Here is a 13514-nt window from a genome sequence, read left to right as displayed (position 1 = left end):
GGAACAAAATCAAAATTTCACATTTGGGGTTTCCAGCTTCACTGTTTCATTCATTTTTCTATGGGTTTCAGTGGATTTCCATTAAAAAAAAAAACACAGAAAAACCCCACAAAAAGCAGACTGACCAGGGCAGCAAGAAGGATACACTCTAATACTGAAAGTTAAAAAATATACATTCTTTTTTAATTTACAAAGAAAATGTTCTTTAAGATCTTTAATTACATATGGTACATCAAGACCAGGTTCAGCATCTGTCTTCAATTAATTGATCACTCAGTGTGCCAAAGCAGTAGGATATGAGTTTGGAGTTACTCCTTCACAAATAACAGTTATTTGGCAAATAGCATGTCCAGATATTTTCCCCCTTCACTGGTGCCATAGACACTTAACAGCGTGTTCTGCTTTCCAGAACATTAAGTTTTGCTATCTGTCCTGAATATCAGTTTTCATTTGGGGAATGAAGGTCCCCTAGTATGTGCTTTTTCATCCAAAGTGAAATTGTTTCCCTGTTATGTTCCTTTTAGTTGAGAATACAGACATTGATAGTTACTCTTTGTCCCATTACACACAATCCTTATACTGGAATAGTATAAGAAAATCTAAGAAAAATATGCAAAAGCCTAAGTTTTTTTAATGTATCTTTATATTTCCCCTGAAATGTGCCCTATTTTTTTATCCATTAATAGAAATCCATGTTTGTAAAGTAATAATTTGATAATGCTTTCTCTTCATGAGCCAAAATTTATTCCGAAGAGTAATAAACTCACACACTAAAAGACTATTTTTATGAGTCCAATAAATTGATTTCTCCTCATCAATTCTGTTGAGTTATTATCCTAAGATGTGATGTAAGTATTAGAGTGATATGAACTAAAAATAATACCCACTTTTTTACAGTGCTAGGTAAGGATGGACTCCTTGATATAAATAATTAATTGAAGTAGCACAGCCATGAAAGGAGTTTAGAAAAAACTTGTGGCTGTCTGAATTACAGAAGGGCTAATCTCCCAGCGCCACTGGAATCATGTTGTGTTTCTAGCTGTGGGTTACATGGTGCTTTACAAAGTCCCAGCTCTCAGATACTCGTCCTGGTCCCAGACAGCTGCACGTTGAACCAAGGCCTGAGTCCTACCTGTCTGTATAGGCACTCTTTCGGTGAAGACCTGAACATGGATGGAGGGACTTACAGGTTACTGGGGGAGTTGTATTCAGGGAATACAGCACAAGGCAATCTCATCCAGCAGTTCAGACACAGACCTAGAGTCCAAAATATGAAATATACTAGAGCAGAAATTCTGAGATGGTCTCTGCACAGCTCTGCTACGCTCCCTTTCATAAAATTACAGCATAAGAGCCAAAAGGTTATTCTTGCCCTGTGACAATGCCAAGTAGCATAACTTTATTCTTATTTTCTTGTGATTTTCTCCTTCTTTGTTTTTTGGTCATGCACAGAGTGCAATTACTGCAAATGATAGTTCTGTTCCAGCTTCTGCTATTTAATTTATAGATCACACAGAGATTAATAACGTTATTTAACCTCAGAGAGAATAATTCTTGGATGGTATTGAAGAAAAAAGCAGTTTCAAATTAATGTTACAATAATCAATAAAAACAAATGAGAATCAGTATATGACTAGTGTCATGGATGTGAGAAACTAGAGACCTACAGTCTGACCCCAGTAGTGATAACTTCTTGCAAATTAATTTATTTAGGGGGAGGGATGTCTATAATTCTTCAAGCTTCATTATACTGACAAGTGTACATGACCTACCATTATGATTTGCAAGTGAGCATGATGTCATTTTAATGAAACATCAAGCAGGATAATTCAGAAGGAAATGCCTACTATAAAAGCTATTAAATAGTACTTAGCAATTATGGAGTGATTTTCTACTTCAAAGCCCTTCACAAACAGTCACTAATGAATCTGCACAACCTCTCTGTGAGGAGGAGGAGGAGGAGGAGAAGGAGAAGGGGAAGGAGGAGGAGGAATATCATTGTTCCCTTCTGCAGGCACAGAATACCGAAACAATTTGCCCAAGACCGCAAAGGCCACGAGCATCAAAGCCCAGATCAGAACTCGGGATTTGATGAGAGCCAGACATGTGGCTAGGTCATTACATCAGGCTCCCAACCTAGACTGGGCCTTTAAAAAGTCCTTAATTCCTTTAAATAAAGGTTGCTATTGAGAGCTCAGCCTCAGTTATGCAAAGTCTGTACATAGTCCAGGCTATTTTGTTGTCTTTGCACATGGCTGTTCAGATTAGGATCTAACACTGTGCCATCCCATGACCCTCAGGCCCACAACCTCAGGTCTCCTTACAAAAGAGTACCAAGGTAAATGGTAAACACCATGACCTCATCCTGGTAGATTGTGAAAATAAAAACCTATCTGTGCATCCAGACCCAGAGCTCTGGAAACGCTCCTACTTAGTCCAGTTTAGACATCCTCTTCATAACACCCCTTGCCCTGCCTCAAGGTGTCTGCAGTACAGTAAAGAAAGAATGTTATAGCTACCTAAATCTCATGGAGTCTCATAGAATCACAGGATGGGTAAGGTTGAAAGTGACCACAGAGGGTCATCTGGTCAACCTCCCTGCTCAGCAGGGTCATCCTAGAGCACATGGTACGGGATTGAGTCCAGATAGGTCCTGAATATCTCCAGTAAATGAGACTTCACAGTCTCTCTGGGCAACCTGTTCCAGTGTTTGGTCACACACAGAATAGAGAAGTTCTTTCTCACACTCAGGTGGAACTCCCTGTTCATCAGTTTCTACCCACTGGCTCTTATCCTTCTTTCTAAAAACCTTGAGGTCTACCTTTATTTGAAAAAAAAAAAAAAAAAAGAAAAAAACCTACAACAACAAAGTAAAACAACAAAAACAAAACATTTTATTTGGACACTTCACTGTGAAAAAAACCCAACCAACATTATTAACTGTAATTTAGTCCAAACATTTTTGAGGAAACCTAAGTTTGGGTCCCACTGATAACTTGCACATATTTCTATACGTTTGTTATCTCCTTGTTTTTTTGTGTATTCCTTGCACAGTGGTGAAAGAGACCATGTTCAGGACATAACTTCCAGCAACAGCAACCGTTGTTCCAGATGGTCACCCGAAACAGGAACAAGGATAAATGCTGTAGAAATACTTAAAACAGACTATTCCTGATATATAGACATAGATATAGATATATAAACAGATATATAAACATACCAATTAAAAGCTACAGAGTAAACTTAGGATCATTCCCTTTCTACTCCAGGTCCATCATAATTTTTACTAAGAGTTCAGATCCATCTAAAACCATCGTTTTATTACAAGTTTGAGAACTGAGTAAAATTTTAGACAGAATTTATTTACACTTCAAAGATTTTAATCTTAACTTCAATATAATCAACATCAAGAAATTGCAGGACGACTGCTGAAAATAAGGTGTGCTTTTTTATTTGAAGGAAATGCTACACTGATTTAATGGCGAGTTCTCACTGGGAAAAATCTATCAGTCTTTAGATCATATGTGAAAAACGTATGGATGCAATGTGTTGTAACACACATTTGTATGTTATTTTGTGGGGTATTTTGATTACATATGTACCAGAGAAGTAAGTATTTAATAACTCACCCATTAGCTGTCTCCTTACAAGAATAATGTCAATTAAATGGACAGGAATAATGTATTTTAAATGCTTTTGGAACTATGTTCTGTGTGAATGCATGCCTAAGTATTATTATCTTTCCCTAAAACCTGCTTTTATTCTAGTGAAATCTAAACTGGATAGTCCTGGAGCAGCTCAGTACCTCATCTGCCTCTCCAGATGTACCCTTCCAAGCTGCTGGAACTCATCTCCCCTGCTGGAACCCTGAATAAACAAGCTGGAGAGAGCTCACAGCATGACTCCACAATGAAATGTTTGACTAGGGTTAGGACATCTGGGAAGAGTTTAGGGACAGCTTCAGGTCTGGAACTATGTGTTTGAACCAGAATAATTTTGTTTGGCACTTTTGGTCTTGATTTGAATTTTTCTTTCTGCCAGCTGGGTAAATTTACTCATGGCTGGGTTGTACTGTGGCGTCTGCGGTTTGCAGATGTATGTTCTTCTCCATCCTTCGTCGTTGACACACCCTGTATTGTCTTCTTCACTTGAAGATTCTGTATAACTAAGCTTTTTGTTAAGCTTGAAAGTATTTTGAAATATAACCTTCATTTTCTTAATGTAACATTTACATGCAGAGGTTAGTATTAATTGTTATTTATGCTAAACTATTTCAGGTTCTGGAGCATCCATGCAGCTGTTAAATTTTATTAATTTCTTAATTTTATTAGATTTTTCTTAAATTTCATAAAACTGAGAGACAACTCTTCTGATTCTCTTGATTGGACTGTTTGCATTTTCTCAAAATCTTGTTTCCTAAAAGAGAATTATAATTTGAATTTTTTTTGTTTATACTCCACTTTAACTGTATTTTTAATGTAGTAGTAAAAATCAAACCAGAGGCAAATAAGTTTGGAGGAACCTAGGAAGGGAGACAACCTGCGTCTAATTTTTCTTTCACTTAATTGGGTTTTACAGCACTAAAATGGAACTCCCTTTGTTTTTCACAAAACTAAGAAAAGGAGAAAATTGCGTATCTGTATAATTTAAAAATGCACAGTGACTTATCTATTAATTGACTAGTGGGTTTGATGGTTGAAGGAAATTACAGACAAACCTAAATATATTCATCAAATTCTAGACCCTCAAAGGCCTTGAGAACTATAGAAATTAGACTCTAAAACATTTGAAGACCTGAGGAAAATGGTATACAAAATATAACTTTAAACTAGACTGATGCAAAATTAACAAAAATTCAAGATTTTCTTATATAGTAAATGTATATGATTGTAGCAATAGATTGCCAAAAGCAGAATATTTGAGAAATAATAGACTTTTGAAACCATAGACATAATGTCAACAGTTTCCCTGTATTGGCGTTTACAAGATTACTTCCACTTTACAATAGTAAGAATAAGAAAAGAATCTGCCTCTAGAAACATGCTGTCATTCAGATGAAAAAGTTTGTTTCTGTTTGGTCATAGTATATAGGACACCCACATAAAAACTAACTTCTATTGCATATGATATTTTCCATTGTTTTGCAGAAAACAAACACAGGGACATTTGTAGCAAACATTTGTCCTTAATGCAAATACACTGAATTCAGTAGCAATAAAAAGCAAGCATTCACTACTGAATTTATATTAGACAATCTTTATAGTAAACAGAATGAAAGAAGAATTTGCAGGGTGGGATTTGTCTCATACCAGTGACTCACGTGAATCCATTACAGACATTTGAAATTAGATCAGATGCACCCCAACCTCGGAGTCACAGATTATGGTCTGCTTTGGATCAGGACCATCTGCAGAGGGGCAAGTGGGAAACTCTCTTATGACTGTAAAACTGTGTGAGACTTCACAACTGTGAACATTTAAGAACAGCTGCAGGGAATAAGAGTGTTGCAAATAACTCATGTACACCACTGGTAATTTTTTTATTCGATATCTATATTAGTCATGAATGCCTAGTGTAACCTTGCTTATTGGAACACCTCAGGTGCTAAGTTAAAATCCAGCAAGGCAAACAATAACCATGCCCAGCTTATGATATTCACAAAGTCATAATTTGAATATATCTCACTGAAAGCACTTTTCTTTCTCTCACATCATTCCATGTTAAAAGAACACTTCCATAATTTGTCAAGCATATATTTTTGCACACTGTTCAACAGAACTGTCTTTACTCAAAACATTAGACAGAACTTTCTGTTTCCCAGAACTCAGTTCTGGAAAATTTCAGATCCAAAAATAATAGTTTTAGACATATAAAACATGGTTGTGGCAGGAATTACTATTCCATCTTAGGTGTAGAGGACATGAGAAATGGCAACCAGCACACCAAGAGCCTACCTGAGAGACAATTTAGAAGCTTAACAGCATCTTGAAATTTAGACAGTGGTTCAGCATGTCATTTTCCCACACTAACCATGCAGATAAGTCTTCATATAATGTTTAAAATCTGATGAATACTTCTATGTTGTGATTCTGCTCAGAGAAGGCTGTAAAGTAAGATATGACACCAGTGTTTTTTCCATGAGTCAAATGACCAGAATAGCCCCTCAGGAGATGTGGGAGACATAGCTCTAGACTTCTGTCCCACTCAGGAGGGTGAGTGGGACATTTCCATCTCAACAGGGACCACCATACCTAAAAAACCTCACGACCTCCCAACCAAAATCATTTTTTCCACCTTTCCCCTTCAATGGAGAGATGTTCAATCCGTGTTAGAGTGGATGCCAAACATAAAGCAAACAGAAGAAAACTTGCCTGGGTGGAGCAGATGGGATTAGAAACTTAGGTGGGAGCTCCAGAAATGTCCCTCCAAATTCTCCCCTGTGCAAAGTGCCCCCAAAAGCAATATCCTGATTTTGCCTTATGGGTTTTTGTGATTTTGTGTAGCTTCACATGCATACATCCATTCAGGATAACAGAAATAGCCCATAACAAAAGATGGATAGATACTGAAGACCTGACCAACATTTATTTATTGTCATTATTAAAATTATAGTAATGACAATTCAAGTATTTATAAAATTTGAGAAAATATTAGTTTAGTACATGGTCACTTACTGCTAATGAAGTAGTTTATGAATATCTTTTGTGGTACCAGAAGTAAGTTAAAAACATGTTTTGTTTTTTCTTTTAAGGGAATAAAATGGTCAGCAACAAAAGAATCTCTGTTTTAAAACTCGGGTCCTTTTATCAAAGGCTGCATGGTCTTGTCAAATGAAAATATACCAAATTTTTTTGTTTTGATTTGGGGAAAAAAAAAAAGCTAGTATTCAATATTAATTAAAAATACAATTAAAATGTTCTCTTAATCCATTTTATAGCTTTATTATTAGATGTATCCCCACAGGTCAGTATATCCCCATGTAAAAACCAGTCACTCAAGTGTGGCTGGTTTTCACAGATTAATTATACTGGCATTTGATACTTACATGGATCCTTCTCTCTTCAGAGATTTTAAATAATTTCTAAGGATACTGTCAGGCATATATACGAGGAACTCCAAGGCCTAACTACCTAGAACATTTCTGATCCTTGGGAACTGGGAAAAAAATTACTTTACTTAAATGGATGTTTATGCTTGCAGAAAGATAACAGATTAAATTTAATTTTTTCATAGTAATTTTCAGGTTTAAGACTGATGTCTTAATCATCTCCAGTTTGCAATGGACTTAACAGGGGCAAACTCAGTCCAAAATTCCAGACTGACACAGTCACAAATTAGAGGAAAGTGTAGAATTTCTGAAATTTCTGATGTATTAAGAAGAATTAATGTTTGGGTTATGTTAGTAGAAGTTTCTTTGGAAATTTTAAATTTCTTACCTTTTTGTGAGACATCAGAAGAAACGTGATGATTTCTTGAATTCTCCACTTGTGTTAGTTTGAATTTATAGCTGCAGATCTGGGCACTGGTGAGTGAAATGCCTGTCAGGGCACATTGAAGTGAACTGGGTACAAGATGATGTGCTGACCATCACAGAATCTCTGCAAGGGTTTTTAAAAATCAGCTCATTATTATGATGGCTTATGCAACCTCGAAAATGTAGTCAATGTGTAGCAATTAAAGTAATATCTCCAGAAGTTTACAAAACACAAGTATCCTCTTACTTTCAATAAGTACTGTCTCTATACTCATATATGCAGGAATTCATGTTGTGATAGCCCACTGATACATAGGTATCAGATGTAAAGCCTCACAAGACAATTATGGAAAAGAAACTTTAGTTTTTACTTGATTATTTTATAAACTTTAAACTCCTCCTGCCATATACTAACCTGCTGTGGTAGTTGGTACATTTTATTTCATCAGTTGTTGCTATTTTTGAAGAGTAAATTCCTGAAAAAAGTACTTTTTTCAAGTGAACATATACAAGAACCATAACTAAACCAAACCTTCATATGAAATCCAAAGATAGCTGCTGCATTAATGATTCCTTCACCTTTAACTAGGAATAAATAGATCCCATTACAAATTTCAAAATGTGTAATGATTTTCTGTGAATCCTCAGTGAGTTCAACACAAGGAATGAAAGATAAAATGAAACATAAAATGGCTGAAAGACATGGTGTCATACTGCAAAGTGTAAGCAGAAATAATTTGTTTATAGATAAAACTTAATTTTTTCCAACAAATTATCAATTCTAAGTTGATGTTCCCATTGCCTTTTTTATAATGGCAAAATTTGTTTTAAAATATATTAATTTATTCAAATATTTATTGCTTATATTAAGACAACCTTACTGTTTTACAAGCCAACTTATGATTCAGTCTTCAAACTAATAGCAAATGGGTGCATTCATTATGTTAATTTTTGATCTCCTTTTATTTTCCTAGAAATATATTCTTTCCATACAGGCAAGATGTTATAATAGTTACCAATATTTTTTACCTTTTTTTAAAATTTTCCTAGAATACTTATTTTAAACTTTATGATGTCAGTAGGAAAATCTTAAATTATTTTGTGTATTTAAGTATAACAAATATTTTAATTTATAGAATATCCTTATCAGACAAATACCCTCAGTGCACTCACATGGAACATGTTATAAATGATGCCTGGAACTGTCAGGGAACAAGTTTTTATTTTAAGAAGATATGGTACTATTGAAACTTTTTTCCCATTTTCTTTTTCCTTTTTTTTTTTCCTTGTGCACCAACTAGACAACTAGACTTCTAGGAATTGCTGTCTTTGAAGTATTCCCCCATCATCTTCCCCCATGTTGGTCTAAAACACAGAATGAAAAAAACTTTCCTCTCCTGCTGCTGGACCACTTCCTTCTAGTATTTTCATAATATTCCTGCCATCAAATTACAGAAAATATCAAATAAATCCCTAGTAAACAGTTTCCATGAACCTATGCCACTAATTTTGACTGCATCTTAAACATTATCTACTAAACTCTGACACCAGTTACTACTTCACAAAATGGCAAACAACAGGAGACTTGTAAAATAGGGAGATAATCTGTTTTCTAGCTATTTTTAAAGACTGATGGTATATGTTTCCCTCTCTTGATACTAAAAGAGTTAAAACTAGTAGAGATTCCTCTGCTTTGAAACATTTGTTTCCAACTTTCTGATTGATTTAGTCAACTATTTTTCATTCTAAAATTTTGGTAAGTAGCCATGAATCTGGTTTCAATTGAGTGTCCCAAAGGGACAGCATTTGGGAAGTCATTCGTTCTTCTGAGGTGTATGTGCCCCACGGTGTCATAACCTTACTGCACTTTTAGTACAGTACATGTACCTTACAGTACTTTGAGTCTGACTTTTCACAGGAGATGGTTTTCTAAGAAAAGAGACCATCTTCTATGCCAAACAAAATAGTTTGATTTTGTGATTTATCCTTTTGTCTAACGTATCCTAGGTTATATCTGCTTTTAGCTCTTACAGCAAAAACAGTTAAAGGAGACTGTGATTGCTGTTTAGAAGAGTAAGATTTCCGTTAGTTTTTATATAATAGTTGTCCATAATTTTTTAAAATTTATTTTGAATAAAAATGGGCCAACTTTTTTAATTTTTTAGGAACAACAAAGAATAGTTGTTTCCTGAGAGCATTCACTTTCCTTCCTCCCATTCAACCCCAAAATATTTTTAAAGTATAACAAACCTATCTTGAAATCTGTACAAAATCAGCCAGTGCACCTACTGAAGATGTTGCCATTGTGCATATTGATTAAAAGCTTCACCACTATTTCAAATACTGTGAAGAACAACCCAGTCTTGGAAAAAAAATATTTCCATGTCTAATTAATTTTACAGATTTTTCTTTTGGGGAGGAATTATTTATCCACAAAGCATTAACATGATCTACTGATGAGATACTATCACATAAGGAAGTTGCATCAAACATTTGGAATTACAGACAGAATTGCAGAATTATTGTTACAATTAAATCCTTTCTGGTGATATTCAGCATAGTGGTAGGAAGCCATATCATGAACCAGAAGGAAAATAACATCTAGCTGAGGGCTAACACAGATTTTTACCTTTTATAAACAAGCAACAACCACATAAACAAAAACAATCTTTATTGTTGAAAAATCTTTGTTGTAGAAACTAAAGAATAAGATTTCATGGAAAGCTGATTTGGAAAAATCCTGTCTCAGACTAACTGAACACAACCACGATATTTAACAGATGTATTGTCATATTAGATTAAATTAAAATAGTAAGTTTTGTTATTCTTACTACTTATGCAAGTATTTATTTTCATTTTTACTATGAATTTTCACAATTTAAGACAACTTCTTAGAAAAATCTTATTTTCTTAAGGCCAGTCAACTTTCAGGGCTTGTTCCAGAGCTATTGCATCACCATCAAACCTATATTTGTATCTAGTGTTTTCTTTACTAAATCAGTTGCGGAGGTGGAACTACACAACTAAATCTGGCTTTGCAGTTTAGAGGTGGAACTACACAACTAAATCTGGCTTTGCAGTTTATCTCAGCAACCTCCCCATGATCTCAGTAGCTACTTAACACCTTAATCTGCTATTTTTCCAGGTTTAGATGTGCAAAATCCCCAGAAACCTGTATGGTTTACTTTATATGTGCACACAAGCTCCCTTGGTCACTTTAGACAAAAAAAACTTTGTCATCCCTGCCCAAGTCCTATAGATATTTTTCTCTGCCATCATTTTTACTCTGTCTAAATGTCTCTAACACTTGCCCGGTTAAAAGACAGTGCAAACAAAAATACAAGAGAGATGGAGATAAGGAGAGAGTATTTTTTTAATAAAAACTGCATAAATAAAGTTAAAGCATATATGCAGGTATGAATGGGTAGGTACCAACATCAGTGGATATTATAGTGAAGAGAGAGACTAAATGGAACAAATAAGAGAGATTACTAAAAACTAGTTAGACTTCCTGATTCAGTAAGGTCAGGTTGTTAGCAAGAGGGAACGGAAGGGCTGGGGGAACACGGGGAAAGTCAGGAGAGAGGTTTAGTTATTAAGCTTTCATGTTAAGCCCAACCAGTTCTTGGCAAGTATGAGGCTAAAAGGCATAAGATATGAAATATTTTAATTTCTGAGTCAGTTTCCTTGCACTTACCGTGGAGATTTGCAATCTTCTTCCGAAGAAGTTGATCCCAAAGGATATTCCCAGTGCAGATATTTTCCCTGGGATATCTATGAGTGTTCTTATCAATGTGGCCTCCAACTAGATTCTTTCTGCTTGCTTTTCTCATCACATTTAGCTATTTAATAATCTCCACATTCCAAAGGAATGCACAAATGGTTTTGGAGAATATTGAACGTAATTTACAACCTTCCTTATGAACATGAAAATCTGTATGATTTTCCCTTTGCAAGCAGGACTTCAAGCTACACGCAGTTGACAGTACCTGAAGGTAAACATACATCTGGTAGTCACCACAGGCTACTGGGAATTTCTAATTGCTTCCCAGAACAATGCCTTGTGAGTATCACGCTACACTGGAGTTGGTGGAAGCAGAGAGCAGCTGTGCACTCAGAGCCCTTCTGCAAGATGCAGTTGTGAGAATTTCAACACAATATTTTATTCAGGAGCAAGAGAAAGAGGTGTCCATAGGCAAACATGGGAGAGACCTGCAGCGAGCAAGCAGTAATGAGCATCTTGCATACCTAAGGCTTCCCAGCCATCCATGACAAGCCAAACATATACTGTGCATGATAGTCAGATTTTTTAGCTTAAGGTTGAGTATTATGATGTCGGGTATGGAAGTATTTTTTGGGTTTTGGGCTTTTGATAGGACACTGATATCTCAAGAGACCCTTCCAATACCAATTTTTACATTTTCCTAACAAGGGATGCATTCATTCAGTGTGTTTAAACACATTGCAGCTGGGAAAATTTCATCTTCAGTGTAGTGAAATAAAATTTCCTACCTAGTACATGTTTTTTATATATACTGTGCAACTCCATATTGACATACTGTCAGCTTTCTTTACAGCAGTGTTAATAACCATCAGTAAAATTCTATTTTGACATTGGAGCTTGTGGTGGTTTCACTCTAGGCCTTCCTGGAGACCAACTTGTAACCAGGAAGGAACTAGAAAAGTGATCACGGAAGTATTCCATGCTATTCCTTTACGTAACTGGAGGTATAAATAAAGCCAGTGGGAGGGATCGCGCTCTCTTCCTCTCCGGCGAGGTTCGAGAACGGTGGGTCCCTGTTTCAATCGGGCTTATCTGGAGCCAAGGCCTACAGTGACTGCCGTTATCCGCCAAGCGTGAGGGGAGAGCCTTGGGCCGCGTCAGGTCATCCTGCCTGTTCGAAGGGAAGTGGTGAGATTTCTGCTAGTTTGCCTTCGGCTGGCTGTTTGACTTGCTCAGTCCTTGCCCCTTTTTGTCTTTCTCCCTTTCCCCTTCCCACCCCCCCCCCGCAGGTGTGTGGTATTCTCCTTTTGTGTATCTGTCTCATATGTAAAATATATATATATATATATTTGCTATAGCTTTGGCTGCTTAGTTTTTTTTTCCCCTCTTTTCCCTCTCTGGGAGGCGGGTCCTTGTTGTCGAGTTTCGGGGGACTTGGCGGGAAGCCAGTTCAAAACTTGTACAGAGCTCCACCCCAGATTGAATCCTTTATCAAGATATTATCAACTTCAGAGCTGTTATCATTAATTTTAGTTTAAAAATAAATTAATTAGCCAAAGAGAACATTGTAAAATAGAACACAACCTGATAGGCTATGTATAAAAGAAGCTAAAGATTGAGATGTTAAAGCATTGCCAGACTTAATTAGGTTGATTTCTTCAGAAATCCATGTGTTTCTCTGTTGACCCAGCTAGCCAGCTGTCTTTGTCATTTCATGCATATGTTGAGAGGAGTCAGGAGCATTTTAAAAAGTCTTAAAAGATTGAAGAACTATTTTTGAACATCTGTAATCTCCAAGCAATTCTCTCTAAATAGAAGTGTTTTTCACAAGATATAGCTGCTGTAAAGTCCTCTGACAAAGCAGAAGCAGATTAACTAGCTGTTTAAATTCTGGACTCTACTTAATGAAAAACATTCAAGTCACAATATTCAGGTAAGCCAAAAGCCTAAAACCAGAAATATACATCCTCGTTTTGAAGCATAAATTTTAAGTATGCAATAGATGTGCTCTTGCTCAACGGTATGGTTTCAGACTCATTTAAATATGATAAAATCAACTTTGCCCTGTAGAAGATCATTAAAGTAATTCTGAATAAGAGTACTAGGTAACATCTACTGGGTTGAAAGTATCAAAGGCTACATACCAGTGAAAGTGTCATGTTCTTACCTAAAGCCATGTGAAACGACTGAACATTTTTAGAAAAAAGCACCATGTTATTTCCTTCAATATAATTTTAATAGTAAAATTTAATACAAATGGCCTTCTCTCACAAGTCAGCACTTGATGCTACACTGAAATTATTAACCTTAATTCAT

The sequence above is a fragment of the Corapipo altera genome, unplaced genomic scaffold, assembly GCF_003945725.1.
Source record: "Corapipo altera isolate COAL_440 unplaced genomic scaffold, ASM394572v1 0, whole genome shotgun sequence".
NCBI classification, from domain to species: domain Eukaryota; kingdom Metazoa; phylum Chordata; class Aves; order Passeriformes; family Pipridae; genus Corapipo; species Corapipo altera.
The sequence above is the reverse complement of the archived record's forward strand: the minus strand, read 5'-3'. Positions refer to the sequence as shown.